This window comes from Cupressus sempervirens, chromosome 7 (assembly GCF_028749045.1).
Source record: "Cupressus sempervirens isolate cs-2001-9-10 chromosome 7, ASM2874904v1, whole genome shotgun sequence".
Classification (NCBI taxonomy): domain Eukaryota; kingdom Viridiplantae; phylum Streptophyta; class Pinopsida; order Cupressales; family Cupressaceae; genus Cupressus; species Cupressus sempervirens.
Window position 1 is genome coordinate 96,072,824 of NC_143124.1, and position 21,885 is coordinate 96,094,708.

Genomic DNA, 21,885 nt, shown 5'->3' on the forward strand with positions numbered 1-21,885 from the left:
CCAATAAATAGGCAAAACGAACACCCACCTGACTATAAAGGAAAAGAGGGCGAAAGACCTAGACTCGAGGGACTTAGACCTAGACTCAAACAAAACGGGAAGCTATGCTCACTTCACTTGCAACACAAAAACTCACTTTTGCCAATCGATTAGAAAACAAAAAGTGGGGCAACAGTATGTCATCCTTCCTTACCCCTCTTCCTTTCCCCTCGAATCTTTCTCTGAAATTGGTTTCTTAATCTCCCACTACCTTTATCTCATGATCTTTCAGAAATTTGTAAAAACTTAAGGATTTGTAATACCATATTGCAATGCAGCTCTTGTTAGCTATGGTAAAATACTAGATCAATAATTTTAATTACAAAACACATGAATCAAGGAAATAACTGAAATTTATTTGAAAAAATGCTGGTTGCAAGTCTGATACAGAAAATGGATAGAACACGTTGATGAAACTACAATCCTCTTCAACAGGACGAAATTCTCATTTACCTGAGAAACTCCTAAATTCCCTGTTTTTAAATGTATTGGACACTTCAAGTCTCTTCCGTGTTTGGAGGTAACTCAACTACTATCGACTGAGGTCGTAATTGCGGACACCGTAGTAGGCAAGGAATTATGTTTGCTCAGCATTCATACGCTTCCGTTTTTCTCCCCTGCGTCCATATACTTTCAGTGACTTTGGGAGGATTTCGAGCTCCGTTAAACTGTCATTTTGTCAAGATGGAGAGTTTCAAGGTTAGGAAAGCAATCTTGAGAAATTGATAATCTAGCCAGAGCGGTTCCCTCTAGATGTATAACCTTGAGTTTACACAATGAAGAAGACCCTGACCCGAAATCCACCTCGGCGATTGGACAATCAACAATCTTCAAATATTGAAGATTAGTTAGCTGCATAATCCCCTTGGGCAAAACCCTGACTCCGGAGTACATTATACATAAATATTCTAAACACTTAAGACACTCTAAAGACTGGGGCAAAGATTCGAGCTTGATGCATCTCGTAATTGTGAGACGAGTTAAGCTCGACAAATTGCCAAGAGACGTTGGAAAGTCTTTCAAGTGTGGGCTCCCAATCACCAGCGTTTCCAATCTGCTTAGATGATCGATGTTACGAGGCAAAACCTTAAGCCTTACATTTTTCAGGTGGAGCTCTCTCAGGGATTCCTGGTCTGCAATCTGCAGGGGCAACTCTTGCAATTTAGGGCGTCCCGAGAAATGCAGAATCTTCAGCTGTCTGATGTTTACAAAAATGTCAGGCATGGGAGCAAGCTTCTCACAACCTGATAAATCCAAATATTCCAGGTTTACCAGCCGCTTAAAAGAATCGGGCAACTTCCTTAGCATTCCGCAACAGCACAAATCCAGATGCTGCAGTTTCCTTAGTTCACCAAATTGGGCGGGTAGCATAGACAATGATCTGCAATGACGTAGCTCCAGATGCTCAAGCGATTGGAGATCGCAAAAGTCATCAGGCAGTCTCGTAAAGGAGAATCCTTTTCCGTGATAAGAAATCAAGGCTAACTTTGTCAGATGTTTCAGACCTGCTATTCTGCTCGGAAATCTGTCGAAAATGTCGCCTTCCTTAGCAGTAATAGTCATCTCTCTCAACTCTTTTGGGGGCTGTGGAAAGTTTTCAATTTAAATTAGTTAGTAGGCTAATGACTGGAAATAAGGGCTTAGAATTTAGAAATGAATGGCAAAGTAAGATATCCTACTTACGTGCTCACTATTTTCCCACAGTTGTAATTTCGAGGCGCCATAAAGCTCTAAAACCCTCAAATTCTGCAGTGAAAGCCAAGACAAAAGTTCTGTGTGCTGGAAATCAAACCAACGGAGCCACACTAGATTCATTGATAGTTCAGAAAAGTCTGAGGTGAAATAATTTCCCGCTACAACGAGAAGTTTTAGTAGAATCCAGAATCTGGCATTCATGCACTCTTCAAAACGCGGTAGGTGTTTACCACAACATACAGGAAACTCGTGATAAGCAGGACATGGAACAAATTGAGTTGTAGCGGCCATTATTCCCCGGATCTCCTGCACATATAAGGGGGAAAAATAACTAGTAAAATTACATCAATGCAATCACTCAGTGATTGGCGACATAAAGAACATATCAAATCTCACCTGTGTGTATCTCATCATGTTGCTAATTTGGTCAGGGGACCAAAGACGATGAAGTGGGCTGTCAGTTGCGATCTCTCTTCCCAGATCGCGAAGATGAGCATGCATTCTTATGCGGTTCTGTTTGTCGACCTCAACAAGACACTTCTCTACAAGGCTGCCTAGACCGCTCCAGCCATCTGCTTTCCACACTGCAATGGCTAAGCTTTTCTTTTCGCCGGCGAAGAAGCAAGCTACATCCAAAAAAATATTCTTCTCTTCATTATCTAGTGCATCATAACTAAGTCTCAGCCTCTTTTTAATATCACCATGCAAGCATCTGGAAAGCTTACTTAAAGTAGAATTCCACTTCTCCTCAGTCTTTCCGTGAAGCATTCCCGCAATGACCTTAAGAGACAAGGGCAATCTTCCACATTCATCTGCGAACTTTTGAACGTGATCTTCAAAAGATGCTGGTGGGAAAGGTCTTCGGAAAGCATGGCAGCAAAAAAGTTCCTTTGCATGACTTGGATCCATTGTGTGCATTTTATAAACTGAGGAGATGCCCCACGACTTAAGGACACCTGAATCACGAGTAGTAACAACAACCAAACTATCCAGTCCAAGGCTTTTGCCATTGTCTGGCAACAGAGCGTCCAACTGATCCAGGTGATCAACGTCATCCAAAACAATGAGTACGCGGGGCAATGAGGATCTTAAACGCCCACCCAGAATAGACTTGCCTTCGTTAGAATCCCTCACTTCTATTTTCTTAACGTGTAGAAGGTCCTCTAGGAGTTTTTTCTGCATTTCAGGCAACGCAACCGTCCTTACTTCCGATAGAAAGCTAGACTTATCATAGGTTTTGAATTTTCTGTTATAGATCTCTCTGGCAAGTGTAGTTTTACCACAGCCAACCATACCCACAATTCCCACAATTTGTATACCCTGATTTGCTCCAGCAGATCCAATGACACCTTCAAAGTTTCGTACCTCATCGTCAAGTCCAACGGGATAACTGGCTACCTCGACTGACCCCTTCTTGTTTTTAATCTCCTTCTGTACGCGATTCACAATATCTTTCAAAAGAATTCCTAAATCACTGGGCATTGCCCATAAATATCAGTATGATTGTAACGATTGTTTGAAGTAAAATATTAAAATGAGAAACCAAGTTAAAGATGTATAGATAGGACTGGTTTTTTTCTTTCTTTCTCTATTTGCAGTTCCTCTTGGACTGGTAATTTTTTTTATGGTATCAGTATTGATTAATAAATAAATAAATGCATCTGCCCAGAAGGAAAAGGAATATATGATGCATACCCATTACTCTTGAATACGGGGCCGATATACTGGGAAACTTTGTGGAGTGCACTTTTCCACTTCTCAAGCGTTTCTCGCCGGAATCGACCTTTCGTTTCATGTTCTTCAAAAGTTTCAGCATAGCATCCCTTAGTCAAATCCCATTTAAGATCACCAGGCTCGACATCATAGAAAACGGGAATAATTGGCGCCTCAGTTTCTACCATAAACGACAGCTCTGCTAGACACCACGGCGATTTCGCATAACCTTGCGAAAATATTGCAATATGAATTAGAGCACTGCTAATTGCATCTTTGAGTGCTTGTGGTATGAAGTCGCCCAAATCAAGCTCTTCTTTGTCGAGAAAGGCTTTCACTCCAAGCATTTCAAGGACATGGTAGATGGGACTGGCCAGGTTCAATTTCACATCAGGTCCACGGTGATTAATAAAAACGTCGAAGGGTTGCTGCCACAGAGTTGATGATGATGAAGCAAATGGCGTTGTATCGTCAAAAGGATGCTCGGGTTTTCCTGATGAAGAGGAAGCAGTTGCCATGGAGTTAAAAGGGAAAGCAAGATATATAACTTCGAGGGCACTCAAGGAGGGAAAATAGTCGACTGTTAAAGAGTGTTTCTGTCCATTATGATAAAAGAGCAGAGCGAACGCGTAAGAAAGGGCTCCGCGTTGGAAGAAGACGACTGCATCCGTATTGCACGGACTGGCAACCCTGGCCCCAAAGACACCATACAGGAGTGGTTTTCTCCGGACGGGCAAACGCAGCTCGAAATGGACAAACGTCCGTTAAGAAGTGGAAGAACTTGGACCATAGGGAGTTGCACTTCTTTACTTCCTCTAAATAAAATGAACTTTTGGTTAAATTTGTTGACGGGGAATTAGTAGCAATTGCAATTTGGTATGCCATGGGCAAGTTGAAGGATCTAGGTATTGAATGATTTCTTGTTGGGTCTATTATTATTTGGTTTTTATATAATTGTAGAATAATTGTGGAATACATGAGGTCAATTAGCACATTTTTTATTGGTTTTTTTTTATATATAGATAAGGAACTAATGGCACAATAGTTTTTACAATAAAAAATAGTAAAGTATAAAATGTTTTCTTTTTTAAATATATTTTTACCTAGTAATTTTTTATTTTTTATTAGTTAGTATCAACTTTTTAAGGAGAAAATATATTTTTTTGACACTAAAAATAACTGAAAAAAAAAAATTAGACTCTTCTTGAAAATTCTACTAATTTCCCAACTACTACCTCCACTCCACTAATTTACTTACAACACAGACAGCTCTGGCCTAAAAGATCTCATTCAACACCATTGCTCCTGAAGCTTGAGATTGTTTTAGAGACCCAATACTATGGATTCCAGTTCATATCCTTTAGATAGGTGCAATCCAAAACCATCAGTATAGGTGTATAGCAGCAGTGTCATATCCACTTGGAGATAAAAAGATTCTACCTACCATTAAAGAAAATACCAAGTGCCTATAGAAAAAACAATAGGGGATCAAGTCTTACCCACACCAATAGGATCCCATAGATGAACATATTCAAATGTTAGCCTAGGTATACTGGCTAGTAAATAAGATGGAACTATTGCTTAGCGAGATAAACTTCAACTAATAGGTAATTTGCAAGACAAATGGGCTTCACTCTAGACTATTCTTTTACTTATGTATTTATCTATCTATTACCAAATTATATATCCATATATAGTCTATATTGTGCTACCGTCGCTTCTAGCCACTCACTAGGGTTTTTTGGGCTGCTTATCGGATCTCGATTTGTTTCAGTCATCATCAGTGCACTCTAATGAGAGCATTGTTTTGATGCTCATTGGAAACAAATGTGAACTTTAAACAGGGCAAAGAGGTTTCAATAGATGAGGTAGCAATGCTTGCCCAGTCCAAAAACTTATATTTCATGGATACATCTGCATTAGACTATACAAATTTCCTTTCAAATAGTTTCCAAAGAAATCTACAATGTGATGAGCAGGAAAGTGTTATCATCTAATGAACAAAAAGTAAAAACCATGTTAATTAATGGGACAACAATGAAATTACTTGACAAGGAAAGCCAAAAGGCCTTTCTAGAAAGGTTATGGTGTTGCTTGGCAAAGCTTTCTAAAACACATGATAGATTGGTGGGAGTTGGGGCTAAAAACAAAAAAAACAAAAAAATTCACCATGGTTACTAATGCTCTAAATATCGTCTTGGTTTTTCCTCCCTATTGCCATTGTTAGTGTGTAAGTTATGTTCTATTTGGAGTTTTCTTCATGACATTTTTGAAAAACATAAAGGTTAGCTTGGTTGAAAGCATGAGGATAGACATTTATCATTGATGTGACAATGTACATTCAATGGAAGCATATATAAAATATTTAGTGGACTACATTTTTTTTAAATGTTACTAATATTTTCTAAATTATTTTTTATGTTTTATATTTATTGACTTATAAGTTTATTTTTATTCTTATTGAGTATATGGATACTTTTTAGTGTTGAATACTTTGGAAAAAAGATGGTATTAAAATTTTTAGATTTTATTATAATAGTTTTAAATTTAAATGTGTTCATTTTATTATTATGGTTTATGACACTAGATAGATTGTACAAAAAAATTTCAATTTAATTAGACTAAAATAGAATTTTAAATCTCCAAAATAATATTTTAATAAAATTGATAAATATTTTCCTATATTATCAAATAGAACTACAAAAGTCCTTGGGAAAAAAATTCAAGTAACTGTGCTTTAAAAATAATATTACAAATTAAAAATAAAATAACTTTTCAATTATCTTATGTCAAATGGAGTGAACATAATTGTGACCTAACATAGATGATGATCTTAAAAATTAAAAGACATTATTCTTAATTATCTTCTCTATACTAGGCGGAGTGATTTTATGGTATCTAAAGTGAAATTTTGAGTAAGAGTTTTCCAACTTTAATGTTTTTATTATATTATTTTATTTTTTTGCAAAAAGAGGGGTAAAAATTTATTAAGACAGAAAGGAATACAACAAGGAGAGCTCAACAAGGAGCTCGATCCTGAGCAACAAGATCATCAAATTCTTGCACCATCTCAAAGGACAGTTGCCTCCTATCCCTAATATTCCAACCCGGATCATGACTAGAAGCCCATTTGGCTAAACAATCAGTAGTTCTATTCCATTCACGAGGAATATACGTGAACCTAATGAACTGAAAAGAGGAAGAGAAGAAAATTATCTGCTTAACAACAGTGGCCAGCTGCCAACTAACATCCTCAAGCTCTTGCGAAGAAAGCATGTTCACCACCACCTGGGAATCAAACTCACAGATAATCTTACTCCGTCCCCGCAAGCAACACTGTTCCATAGCATATAAAATAGCCTGAGCTTCGATGAGATTGTTAGTATAATCACCCTTATGAACTGAGAAGAAAAATTTAACATCCCCAGCACTACAACGAGCCACTCCGCCAATACCAGCAGGACCAGGATTCCCACGGGAAGAACCATCAGTGTTAATTTTTAGAACTCCACAGGGAGGAGGAGTCCAGTGCCCATCCTAGTTAACCCGACCCTTCCTCTGATGGTGAAGCTGCCTGGACATAGAAGGAAACCTATGAGCTGCAGCCCCATCCCGAAGATGAAAATTGAGGCGATTACAAATAGCAAGATCAACCGAATCCATACCCCCATCAAACTCACACTTCACAAGAATAGTTTCCTGAAGGGAATGTGATATTTTCCACCAAAGATGCAAAACACCAAGCCGAACATCTTGGAATATGCGATGATTCCTCTCCAACCAGATATGCCAAAGCATGAAAGATGGGCTAGCAATCCAAGCAGCATGGAGAGAAGAAGACTTGGAGGGAGCACTACCCAAGCGGGCCCAGAACTCAGGCAAAGAGGAAGCATGCCGACAAGAGCAACCCCAAGTGCTCCACCAAAGGTGCCATATCTGAGTAGAATAGGAGCAATGGAAGAACAGATGGGAGACAGATTCCTCTCCATTACCACACAAAACACAATAAGAGGGGCCCTGAAATCCACGTTTACAAAGATTATCCCAGGTAAGACAACGGTTGTGAGCCACTAGCCACATGAAAAAATTGCACTTGGACCAAGAAACTTTATTCCAAACTTGCTTCCACCAAGGGACCTCAGCATCCCCAAATAATTGTCTAGTTATCTCCTGATACCCAGCAAAGACATGATATTTACCAGACAAGGTAGCGCCCCAAGCCAAAACATCTGGACCAAGCAAAGAAGAACACTCTCTAGAGGCCAAAATTTGAGAAAGCTCCTGACGATCCATGTCTGTACCTCCGGGAGGCCAATCAGAAGAATGCTTCCATCTGTAACCAACAACATGTCCCAATTGATAAGGAGTCTTGTAATGAGCCACTTTATCCCATCCAGCGGCAAGAAAAGAGTCACAAAGAGGCTGAAGATGAGGGTATATGGATAAAATGGAAGGGAATCCATCCCAAGCATCAGACCAAAACAAAGCCTGAGAACCTCCTTTACATATCCAGAACAGACCCCTCTTCACCAACATCGCACCTGTCTTCAAAGTATGCCAAACCATTGAGCCACGACCTTCAAGAGGAAGTCTAGAAACAGAGCAAGGATCAGCACCATGAAAATATTTATGAGTGATAATACGAGCCCAAAGTTGATGTTGTCCAGAGCACCATCGCCAATAAAGTTTAGCAGCCAAAGCTTGACTACTCAATAGAGCAGATCGAAGACCAAGACCACCCTCCTTTTTAGGCCTACAAATAGTTGCCCAATTAACCAAGCTCCATTTAGTACTACGCAAATTACCACTCCAAAGGAATTGTCGAGAAAGAGCATCAAACTCCTTGAGAAAGTAAATAGGTGCAGTATGAACCATGCTTCTATAAGTAGGAAGAGCTTGGATAACAGCTTGAAGAAGAGTAACCCGGGCAGCAGTAGAAAGCCATCTATGAGTCCAATGATTTACCTTATCCTTAAGCTTGGTAATCAAATTTTGCCAGAAGAGACGTGGCTACCTGGAAATAGTAATAGGAATGCCAAGATAAGTCAAAGGAAGTGATCCTATCTGAAACCGTAGGATACCAACAATCCTGTGCTGAATAGAATCAGGAGTGTTAAAAAAGTAAATGGAAGATTTGTGCTCATTAACTTTCTGGCCTGACGCTACCAAATAAATGTCCAAAGCATGTCGAAAGGCTTCAGCTTCCTTGATCCTAGCAAGATCGGCAAGAGAAAAATCATCAACAAATTGGAGATGGGAAAGAGAAGGTAAGCCATTACCCCACCGCCAGCCTTGAATAGAATTCTGGGACACCTGATGCTTAATGAATATGCCCAATCCTTCAGCCATAATGATGAATAGATATGGGGAGAGAGGGTCACCCTGGCAGAGGCCTCTAGAAGCACCAAATAATTGAGAAGGTTGACCATTAATAAGAACAGAAAAAGAGGCAGAAGTAACACAACTCATAATCCAACTCACCCAATCAGAGCTAAATCCAAAAGAAAGAAGAATACTCCTTAGGAAGCTCCATTTAACTCTATCGTAGGCCTTAGCCATATCCAACTTAAAAAACATGGCTCTCTCCCTTGAAGTAGCCATAGAGTGAATAGCCTCAGTAGCAATAACCACCCCATCCAAAATTTGTCTGCCAGCAAAAAAACCACCTTATTCTTCTGAGATAATAATGGGAAGCCACCTTTTCAATCTCTCAGCAATCAACTTACTAATAACTTTGTAAACCACATTACATAAGGCAATTGGTCTAAAAATCTCCAATTGATTAGCACCCTCTCTCTTAGGAATAAGAGTCAAGAATGTAGAGTTCAAAGCTCGAAGCATCTGCTTGCTAGCATAGGATTCTTTAACCACCTCCAACAAATCATGATTAATGATGTCCCAAAATTCCTAAAAGAATTCAACTGGAAAGCCATCAGGACCAGGAGCCTTCCCCTTAGGCATGCCAAAGACCACCTCCTCCAGCTCTTCCAAAGAGATTGGACGCATGAGATAATCATTCATTTCCTGAGTGATAAGGGAAGGAATACAGGACAAAATAATATTTTCTTCATTATTAGCAGGAGGAGAGTTCTCAGAGAAGAGGGTAGAGAAATACGAAATAGCCTCCTGGAACAAAGCTGGCAAGGAATTCAGTTGGATACCTTGAGAATTAACCAAAGAAGAGATAGTGCTCTGATTCCGACGAGATTGCACTATTTTATGGAAAAAGGCAGTGTTTCGATCACCTTCCTAGAGCCAATCAACTCTAGCCTTTTGCTTCCAAAAAATTTCCTCTCGAAGTTCCCATTCTTCTAGAGCTCTAGATGCAAGGGATTCAGCCTTGCCAAGATCCTCTGAGAAACCTCGATCTCTAATCTCCCTCGTGATGACATCAAGATCTTCTTGAGCAAGCCTCTTCATAAAGTGAAGGTTCCCAAAGCATTGCCTATTCCATATCTTGAGCTGCCTTTTAACATATTGAAGCCTTTTAGAAAATGAGAACATTGCAGTACCATATGCAGGAGCACCATCTTTCCACCAACAAAAAACAAAATCATGAAGAGAGGAGTCATGAAGCCACATCAACTGGAACTTAAAAGGAGGATGCTTCGAAACATAAGCCCCTATAGCGGAAAATTTGATTGGCCAATGATCTGAACCCCTCCAATCAAGGATTTTTGAAGAAATAGTGAGGGTGCCACTAACCCAGAAGCAAGAAACAAGAAATCTATCCAGACGTTCTGAGATAGCAGCAACACTAGTCTTGCGATTATTCCAGGTATAGAGACCATTAGAAGGCTTAACATTAGAGAGATGCAAAAGAGATATGTGTTGCCGAAGAAGAGTAGAAGAAGGCCCCAATCTAGCCAAACCACCATGCTTCTCCTCCAGACTTAAAATTGAATTGACGTCCCCTGCTAACACCCAAGGATGATAAGGATGACAATTTCTAACATATTGAATATGTTCCCAAAGTTCCTCCTTTCCCGCAAGATGAACAGGTGCATACACATTAGTAACCATGATTACCTCTCCTGAGTCTAGAGCAAAAGCTACCATAGAGAGAGCTGAGCGAGAAGACATCCAGCCAAGAGGAGAAATTTTTTGAGAATCCCAAAATATAGCTAAACCACCAGCACTGCCTATTGCCCCAACACACTGGCATTGGCCACGAGACCAAATACTAGAGGCATGTTGGACCATAGACTCCACAGAGAGCTTAGTCTCTTGGATACAAAAAACATCAGGACTATGATCAACCACCAAGTTATGAATAACCTTTTGTCTAGGGATGCTATTCAACCCCCTTACATTCCATGAGAGAATAATCATCATTGGGTAGAATTGGGAAAATGAGAATCCAAAGGTTTCACTGAACCAGACTCAATCAATATATCTCCTATGAGTTTAATCTTCTCTTGGTCTGTTTTGCACCCACTCCTTAGAGGGGGAGTAAAAGAAGCTCGCTTAAAGGGTTGAGGCGTCAACCCCAAGGGGAGAGGAGATCCCTTGCCCTTCCCTGATGGTAGCACATCCTTAACCAAGTCAGCCAAAACAACATCATTATCCTCCAACACTGCAGGAGTCACTAGAGCCTCTATCACAGGAGCTACAAGGACCTCACAGTTTTGATATACTACAACTTGGGATGCCCCACAAGCATCATTAGGAACAGATCTCTCATCTGGGCAAACTGGATCAGAAGAGATAGGAGGAGGAATACCCTCCTCTAAAACCATACTATCTAGCACCTCAAAGTGGTTAAAACCTGAATCAGATAATCTTTCTTTCAAAGGCCTCTTTTGACCACATCCCTTAGCTCAAGGGCAAACAGGGGTAAATCCATCCTTATCCTGCATTTGAGCCTTACCCTTACCTGTAGCATCTTGCGGATTCATCCCCTTGGTAATATTAGCCGTTTGAGATTGTCCTTTCCCTGTAGTATCTGCCAAACCACCAGCATTGCCAGCTGTAGAACCATCCACTCCTTTGAAACTCGAGTTACGGAGGCACTGACACTGTAAATGACCATACTCATGACAAATCCGGCAATAGAAAGGGAGGGATTCATAATCTAACTGTTGCACCCAAGAAGAATCCCCCAGACAAATTTCCAAAGAATCTGGTAATGGGTTATTCAAATTAATTTCAACACAAATTCTAGCATAAGAAATAACCTTTTTATCGAGGGATTGATGTGCGATCGCAGCCGGCTTCCCCAACAAAGCAGCAATTTGTCGAAGGATGTCTTCACGCCAAAATTCCAAGGGAAGACGAGGCAAGCAAACCCAAACTGGCACTGTTGAAGGGAGATCCTCAGTAGAATTAAAACCTGAATGCCAAGGTTTGACAAATAACCCCACATGGTTGTAGAAATAAGGGCCTCCTTCAAAAACACGATCACGATCAGACATGCAAGAGAATACAACAAAAAAATAACTATTCCCTGCCAACATAATCTCCATATCGCCTTCCACCTTCCATGAGCGATGGATCCATGCCTCAAGAGCGGATAGGGAAATTTGGATTCCAAGAAATTTGCATATCAAAGCATGCTTGGTCCAATAATCAATGTCCTCCATTACAGTCATTGGAGGAATACCCAGAACAGGGCGATCATGGCTACGCGAAAAACAACCATTAACTTTTTTCAGCTTGGAGCTCTCCCCTGAATAAAACAATTCAGATCGCATTGCATGCATAGTTGGAGAAGAACCATCTGTTCTCACCAACGCAGAAGAAATCCCAGGCCCTGCCATGCAAACAAGAAAACCCCAATCCAAAATTGACTGCAGAAGATTTCCAAAAACACCCATGCAAATTATGTCCAGTAGCTAGCAATCCAAACATAACAGAAAAAATAGTAAAGATCAAACACCAAGAACAGGCTAGGGGAAAAACCCTAGCCCAGCTGCTCAACCTCCATGTTCTTGATTGCAGAGATGTCCAAACCCTACCCAATAAAATTACAAATTATCATAGAAATGTAGGGTTAAGGGTTTAGAGTTTAGGTTTTAGGGTCTTAATATTTTTGGTTTCAAATGAATAATAAGTAATGTAAATTATATAGTCTTTCATAATACTCAACCTTTTAATAATAATTTTCATTGTTATCATATTCAATTAATTTTGAAAAAAAGGAGTAAAAATTTATTCAATTAAAACAAAGGGATTACAAGGATACCAAGCCCAACAAAAAAAGAGGAACACCACTGTAGCTACTCAACATTATACTCCCTCACTAACTGCTTCAAGATCCCAAGACAATCAAGAGGAAGCCTATCATTTCCTGCAATATCCCAACAAACTCTGTTATCTCACATCCATTTTTCCAAAACATTAACCACTCCATTCCATTCCCTAGGAATAAGACAAAAAGAGGTGAAATCCACATGCCTACACATATACAAAATATCTCTAATAACAGCTACTAATTGCTAGTTAACATCAGCCACAATTTGGTTATTTAACATGTCCACAATAACCTGAGAATCTGACTCACAAATAATCCTCTTCCATCCCAAAGAACAATTGCTCTCAATGACAATCTTAATAGAAAGGGCTTCCATAAAATTATTAGAATACACACCTTTATAGACAGAGAAAAGAAATATAACCTCTTCGTCCTTACCTCTACCTATGCCACCAATCCTTGCATGCCTAGGATTCCCACGAGAGGAACCACCAATATTATTTTTTAGGATACAACTAGGGGGAGGTCATCACCACCCATCCCTGCAAACCCTTCTCTTGACTTGATAAGATCTCTTTCCACTACTCATGCCTACTCTCTTATCCACCAAACCTAAGTTCCTTACTATACCGTAATCTCCAGGGTTAATATTTTCAGACATATCATGCTTGGAATAGATAGTCTTGTGAAGCCTACTCATATTTGTTTATTCACAATTGGGTAACTCCCAATATGGATTAACAAAAAATTCTTTGATTATGTTTTAACCAAAGATTCTATATAATGAGAGTAGGCCCAATACCCCAAGCCACTTGGAGGAAAGCAGATCTAGCGAGACATCTACCAAGGCTTTCCCAAAATTCAATCAGGGAGGTAGCATGAATACAACCATGATAACACACCTCCCACCACTTATGCCATATTTCTCTTGAAAAGGGGCAAAGAAAAAACAAGTGGCAGACACAATCTTCACCATGCATATAGAGGGGGCAAAGAGAAGGCCCATGAAATCCTCTATTTTGAAGGTTTTCCCATGTAAGGCATTTCTTCTGAGCAACCAACCATAAAAAGAAATTGCATTTAGGCCAAGAAGAGTTATTCCAAACCTTCTTCCACCAAGGCACTTAAACTAATCCATGCCCTTGTTTTGTCTAATCAAGCATATCCTTGAGCATCACTAAATTTTCCTTTAGAACTTGGACCTCGAGCAAGAATATCCTCATCCCTAATAGAACCAAATAACCTACCCTCGAGGATGGTAGCAAGTTCATCTTGACTATCCATAGATCCACCCAAAGGCCACTCATGTGGGTCCTTCCAACAAGTCACTTCCACCAGTCTACAATGTCTGTCTGTCTTAAAGTGTTCCACCTTGGTCTACCCAATATTGGTAAAAATATGACAAAGAAGCTAGAGATAAGGATGACTAGAAGGAATGGGGGTGACCATCCCAAGAATCTTGCCATTTAACAAAGAACATGATCTGCCTTTACATATCAAGAAAGGGTCATCCGTAATAAGTTGATCTCCCTTTTTAAGAGTGTTCCAAATACAAGAGCCCTTTCCAGCTAGAGCAAGTCTTGATATCTCATGACAATTAATGTAGTGTCTCTCCCATTTGACTTTTATAAGTCATCCTGATGGATGCAACCTTGTTGATCTTTTGTTGTGATGGATCATGATTGTGACCATGAGTGGTCTACACTGTTGAGGTGATTTGATTTATGTTTCTGTATCCGTTTCTTTGATTATGCTTATGACTGATTTCTGAGATTATGATGTGATTTATGGTTCACTGAGGTTTGTGCCAGTAGTTACTAGGATCGATGTGGTATCATGATGTTATTTTGTGATTACCCTGAGAGGTGTACAAAGATTGCACTATGTACTATTATCGTGCTATACTAGACTAGGCTCCTGTGGTAGTGGTTAGTCATGTTTATGACTGTGTTCACTTATGTGTTTTAAGTGCCTCCTTGTTGTTGTTTAAACAACCATTATTAATGCTTAAATAATTAGGAATGGATTGTCCATGTTGGATTTATTGGTTATGTGCTACGAATATTTACCTTTTTATATTTTGATCTGAGAGATATTTGTTACTTATGTTTTACATTTGTGATGACCTGAGGATCAAATGTTATGCCTTGATTTCAGTATCATAGATTTTAGACTACTATGTTGTTCATTTGATCATATTAGAATGATGATGCCATTGTGAGATGACAGTGTTTTTTATGATGATATCGAGTTATCCAGTATTTGGACATATCTTTGATTATGTTATGTGATGGATTTAATGCTATGGTTATTTACTTCATTCCTATGTTGTTATGCTTTATGCGAATGTGAGTGATGTAAATAGATTATTTTAATATAATTAAATAAATGGTTAAATTAGGTGATTTAATGCATTTATTGCTTCGGCTATGTTATTATATGCAATTGCACTTGATCGTGTTGTTTAGTGTGCAAGATTTATATCCCTAGCAGTGGCACATGGAGTTAGTGATTCAGCCATTCATATTTTACCAATGTCGTCCCTGTATGGTCAACGTATCCTTATTTTAATTTTTTAATTAATCCTTTTAGTGATTATTAAATTCGAATTCATTTGCATTATGTGATTAGACCATTGAGTGTGTCTATGCATTTAGAGTTTCGCATTGTCGTGAAAGTTGTTACGGAAATTCTTGTGTTTTTGGGCTTTTGGGCTTTTTGATTGATTTATTTTATTTCTGGTAACTTTTCCATCGATGAATTCTTATTTTTTAGGAATAGCCTATTTTTGTTTGGGTCTACTCGGGGTTTAACTAGGTTGGTTGGTTATTTTCCCTAATCGATTATTCACTTGAAAAGTGAATAAGTATCCAAAAAGGAATTTAATTCTTCACTTCTCACTTTCGAATTAGAAAGTTGGAGAGTAAAACACAAAATCCTCTTCATGAGGATTTACTATTTTGTTCATTGTGGGAGCTGTGGGTGTGGGATCGTCGCGAGGTTGAGCTCGTTGGATCCATCTCAGGAGACCTCGAATTGTCGCAATTTTTGGCCAATTTTGTGAGCTTTTTATTTTCTTGTTCAAATTTTTGTTTTTCCCTTTTGGCTGTGAGGTAGGGCTCTCCCATTTTATTATTTCTACTTCATTTCTACTTCTATTTTTGGTAGCCGTTTGGCTGGAGGTTGAGAACTAGTGTTCCCCTCCATTCCTGTTTGTTGGTTCTACTCGGTTGGTTGGGTATGAGCATTTCCCTATTTTTCGAGATGAGGGTTTGGGGTATTGCACCATTATGCTGTTCATTTTTGCATATGATGTCTAAACTTAATTATTTTTGAATTTTTGGGGTTTTTGTACCCAAAGGCCAAATGGGTTTTAATTTTGAAGTTTTCCAAAATTTAGAGGTTTTTACCTCATTTTGTGTGCCACCTTATTTTCTTAAGTTTTCTTGGCACAAGTTGGGTCATGGACCTAGATTACTCGTTTGGATATCAATTAGACTTTTGTTGCACTTTTGTGTTTGCATTGGGATGTGTGTTGCATCTGTACTCCCGATGTCATGTTCAGTTGAGTGATTTTTATACCTGTTGTTATGGTTTCTTTTGGACCTTTGTTATTATTTCATGGACACTAGGATTCGTGTAGAATCCCTACTCCTGGATTGAGGCCGATTGAGTGAGTTCATGATGTATGGTCTTGTTGCATCATTGAGATTCATGTAAAATCCATACTCCCGGATTGAGGCCGGTTGAGTGATTTCATGATGTATGGTTTTATTGGCTTTGAGATTCGTGTAGAATCTATCCTCCCGAGTTGTTTTTTAGTTGAGTGATATTTTGCTTGTGTTCTCATCCATTCCTTGTGTTATGATCTTTGTGATGGTGGTGCGCCACACACAAGTACGTGCACATACATTTTTTGAGTGACTTGCGAGGCTCGATCTTCCATGGTACTTTTGAAAGTTATGATCATTGGGGTTGGGATGGGAGTATGCATGCCCACAGGCACTTGCCATAGGATGAGCATGGGTAGAGTAGGGTAGCATATGGAGGGGGCTTCTATCTCACAGCCTAGTAATCATTGTGCCCAAAGGGTTGGCAGAGGCAAGGAAGCTTTATATAAGTGATAACTAAATAAAATGTGTGAATGGTAATAAAACTTAAGATAATAAAATGTGTGAGCACCCAATTAAGTTTGAGGACACAATGTGTGAGCACCCATTTAAGTTTGAGGATACACAATCTGAGCTTGGGCTTGTCGATACCAAGTGACTCTCCATGATGTCAGCCCCTACTTAGTAGCCTATTAAGTGTCTGACCAAGACCTGTACTTCTTTCATTATTGTAGGTTCTTGGTTACAGTCATCATTATTGTTTGGCGAGAGTGATAGCCTTGGATGTTTGCTTTGTGTGTGTTTTTGGTTGGATCATTATCTCCATCAACACGATAGGTGTGGACCTACGGGTGCCACATGGTTGGGAGGCATAGCTACCCATACCACAAAGATGGTCTTTTATCCTAGTGTGACCATTGCTAGATGTTTTCACTTAGTACTTCAAGTTCTAGAGTATGCTTTCTTGTGATTTATGCTTTCATTAGAATGCTTGGATATCATATTTAGATGATGTTAGTTTATTTTACACATTCCCATATTATGATGTGTAGCATATGACTAGATGATGTGAATTTTTGTATTAGATTATTTATTGCTTAGTGGTTTAGCATGTTAGATTTCCTTATTATGATGATTAACATGTGACAAGTGATGGTATTTACTTTGTAGGATTATCTTATGCTTTATTACTTGCATGTTAGATTTCCTTATGCTTACATTGTGGCATGTTTTAGTAGTGACATCCCTATTATGATAGTACCAACGATCTAATTGGTGGCTTGGGGTGTTACACGCAGGAGATGGCTAGGATCCATGATGGTCTTATGATGCTATTGACAGTTGGGAGGAACCGCGTACTTAGTTTGGTTATTCAGTACATTGCGATGTTATTTTTTTACACTGCGATGTTGCTTCCAATAGGTTCTTTTACTGCTATGGTTTAGATGGATAGATGTTCTTCTTTCTTGATGTTTATGCACTTGAGTGTTTGTTCCTCAATTTATGCGGATCTGATACTCCCCAATGTGGAGGTTTTCATGTTTTTATGCCTTTTAATCTTTCCCTTTTGTTTCACTATTGTGTTTTCTCATGTAGGAAGGCAGTTCCTCGCGCAAGAGTGTACTTCCTCACACAGAGTCATGTACATTCTCGCGCAATTGAGTGCGAATCCTCACACGGTTTGGTGTGAATCCTCGCATGAATTCATGCACATCCTCATGCACAAAAATGCACTTTCTCGTGCACACTAATGCAAAGTCTCGCACGAGACTCGAGACCAGTGCACTTTCTCACACGAGAAACAGGGAGTAGTTAGGCTTAGCTGAGGAAGTTTTGAAAGTTGGTTTTGGACACCTTATTAGATTTCACACCTTTCCAGTTCAAAATAGTCTTTGTAAGGGGTTTAAAATATATCGTTAAAGTACAAGTTGAAGTATATTTAATTTATTATACTTAAGATATATTTTAATATATGCAATGAATCCTTTCAAATAGGTTTCAAACCTCTCTAAGATAAGATAAAGATTCTAGGAAATTTCAGGGCTTCAGGATTTCAGACTTAGCCAAATTTCAGGATTTTGCATTCATACCCTAGTTTGGTGTTTTATTGATGAGTGGTCATTTCTTTGAGCCCTCATCATGTGCATGGTCATTGTTGGCCTCTGTTTGCATGTGTCTGTTTGGCAGTGGCATTCGGAGATTCATTGGTTGTTGGGTTTGTGGCAAAGTCTTCCATTGCAATCTATGTGATCCCTATATGATGTTGTCATGTGCATTCATACTAGTACAAAAAAAATTATCTTGGCTTGAATTGAATCCTTGTTCCAAGGATCTTCAGGCGGGGCATTACAATCAACCCCTAGAAAATACTTTTCAACAAGAATCTTGGCCCAATCATGATCTTGATTATTGCACCATCTCTAGTATAACTTAGTTACAGAGCCTTGACAACAAGAGCCATACACCTAAGACCCAAACCACCAATAAACTTTGGCATGCAAATTGTTTCCCAATTCACTAAACTCCACTTAGAAGAGAGAAGGTTTCCAAATCAAGAAATCATTGAGATAAAGCATCAAACTCTTTTATAATAGAAACTAGGGGAACCTACACAAAACACCTGTGAATGGGAAGAGCATATAACATAGTCTTAAGGAGGATAACTCTTCTAGATATAGAGAGCCATCTAAAAGTCCAATGACTAACCTTACTCCACAACTTATCAAAAAGACCCTACCAATAATCCTTATGTTGAGCTCCCAAAGCCAAGGGGATTTCCAAATAGATCAAAGGAAGAGAGCCAATCCAAAATCTTAGAATCCAAGAAATCATGTTCTCAATAGGCTAAGGAGTAATAAAGAAATAAGTGGAGGACTTATCTTTATTAATTGTTTTCCTAGATGCTTTCAAATAGGTGTCAAGGGACCTTCCAAAGTTCCTTGCCTCGCTAATTATAGCCACGCCCATCAATCTATTAGGATTAACCATGGACATAAATAACAATTACATGTAAATATAACCAATATTAGAAAATAAAAAATTGCACAGAAGAGAACACAAAACACAAATTTTTAACAAGGTTCACCCAATCCCTCGGATGTGTCCACCAACAACAAGTCCAATATTATTATTATCTAGTGATTAAAATTTACTATCCCTTATAGCTCAATACTATTTCAAGAAGCTATAATATCATCATGCATAATGAAATCCCTAACCCTAAGCCATTTTATACAAGTTTTTTTTGCTTACAGAATTAGGGCTAGAGTAAGTCATCCAATAGAAAAAAATAGCAGTCAATGTCTTTTACAATAGTAATTTCATTTTTGGATTTAGGGGCACCACCCACGAAAATCCATGTGGGAGTGTTGCCCCTCGACCCCACCCTATACTACGAGAGGGAGCGCACCTAGGGTGCTATCCTAAGACCCCACAAGGGGCATTTTCCCTTGACCCTATCTTGGGGGTGCTACCCCCAAACATCCATAGTAATAATCTAGAGAGAAACCACGCCGAATAAAGTGAGAGAAAATATTAACCTCTAAGTTTGATTAGGCTCGACATCATAACACAATCTAGTATCACCTACGAATTGAAGGTGAGAATAAGGAAGGAGGGTATTGTTCCATTTCCAACCTTGAATGAGCCCTTGTCTAACCTAAAATTTGATAAATATGTGAAGGCCTCCTGCCATTATGAGAAATAAGTAAGGAGACAAAGGATCCCCTTGATATAGCCCTTGGGAAGAAAAAAATAGCTCTATAGGCTCCCCATTAGTAAGAACAAAGGAGGGAGAAGTCACACAACTGAGAATCCAATTCACCCACTCCACATCAAAACCAAAAGCCAAAATTATTCTACTCAGAAAATCCCAACTTACCCAATCATAAGCTTTAGCCAGATCCATCTTGATAAACAAAGCCTTACCTTGGATGTATCCATAGAATCAATAGCTTCCATAGCAATTACAACACCATCAAGAATCTATCTACCACCAACAAAGCCTCCTTGTTCTTCAAAAATCAAAGTGCCCATAAGAGGCTTTAGAAATCAATTTGTAGGTAATTTTATAAGTAACATTACATAAAGAAATAGGCCTACATTGATCCAAGCTATTAGCTCCATCAATCTCAAGAATAAGAGCCAAAAGGGTTGAATTCAGAGACTTGAGAATTTTTTTGTTTTCGTGGGATTCTTGGACCACGTCTAGAAGCTCAAATTTAATGATCTCCCAAAATTCCTAAAAGAATTCAATAGGGAACCCATCCGAGCCAGGGGCCTTACCTTCTTCCTACCAAACACCACTTTTTCTAGCTTAGGTAATGATATGGGGCTTAAGAGATCCATTTTCATCTCATCAAAAACTAGTCAATGAATTTTCAATATAGAATGGCCATTGTCTCACTCATAGGAATGGGATCTTCCCTGGAAAAAATATTAGAAAAGTGATTGATGGCCTCCCTAGAAATATCCTCCCAGGAGGAAAATGCACTACAGTAGCTGAGACGAGTGAGGAGATAGAGTTACTGAACCTACGAGCTTTAACTGAGTTATGGAAAAAGGAAGTGTTCCTTTCTCCCTCATGTAGCTTGTCCACATGAGACTTTTTCTTCCAAAAAATAACCTCTCATAGTTTCCATTCCTCTAAATCCTTATGCACTAAAGAGTTTTGCAAACAAAAATTAGAGGTCATCCCTTGGCCCTAAATCTACCAAGTGACACTATCTAGCCTAGATTGAGCCACCATATTTTGAGTATGTAGGTTCCCAAAATACTATTTGTTCCACCTTTAAAGCCTAAATTTCACATGTTGTAGCCTCTTCTCAAAAGTGCACATGGCAGTAACATGTGCAAACCTACCCTTAGACCACAAAATAGTCATAAGATTGCATAAAGAGTGATCTCTTAACCACATTAGCTGAAATTTGAAGGAAGGATTTTTTGGTGCCCCTGAATGAAGTGACAAATAGCTTAATAGACCAATGATCAAAGCTCCTCTAGTCAAGAATTTATAATTTGGTAGACCACCTAACTTCATCCAAAAGAAAGAAACTAAGAACCTATCCAACCTTTTAGAAATAGCCTCAACCTCACTCCTCCTATTATTCTATGTAAAAATATCGTTAACTAGTTTAACATCAATAAGATTCAAGATACCAATGTTATCCTTGAGAATATTTGAGAAAGGATCCAGCCGAGCAATCCTTCCTATTTTTTCATCTAAGCTAGTAACAACAATAAAATTACGAGTCATAATCTATGGGAGAAACAGGTCTAAGGAATGGACAAAGTGATGTGGTTCCAAAGAAGAGATTTACCCACAAAATCATTAGAAGCGTAAATATTAGAAAACATGCACCTTTCTCTAGCCTCAAAGTGAGAGGCATAGGAGAGATAGATGACCTACTTGAAATCCACCACATAGGAGGCACCTTCTTTGGATTCCAAAGACAAGAAATCCCACTGGAGCTACCTTGAGTGTGCACTCTTTGCCAGCAACCTTGGGTCCATAGTTTTGGAGCACAGTTAGCTAAACCATCAACCGTAAGCTTGGTTTCTTAAATAAAAACAATATCTAGTGACTAAGACTCAATTAATTTGTGAACAACCTTTTGTCTAGGTATGTTTTTCAAC

The 21,885-nt window shown here is 38.9% G+C and overlaps 1 pseudogene across 1 annotated transcript in view; it reads right to left on the bottom strand.

Moving 5' to 3' along the window:
• Positions 1-370: 370 nt before the first annotated feature.
• LOC149545661 (disease resistance protein Roq1-like) overlaps positions 371-21,885 on the bottom strand; it is a 29,615-nt pseudogene continuing 8,100 nt past the window's right edge. The window contains exons 4-7 of the transcript XR_016354239.1: positions 3,430-4,213; positions 2,131-3,208; positions 1,723-2,040; positions 371-1,623 (exon numbers count right to left, since the gene is read on the bottom strand). The product of XR_016354239.1 is annotated as a disease resistance protein Roq1-like (transcript). The remainder of the gene's footprint in view (positions 1,624-1,722; positions 2,041-2,130; positions 3,209-3,429; positions 4,214-21,885) is intronic.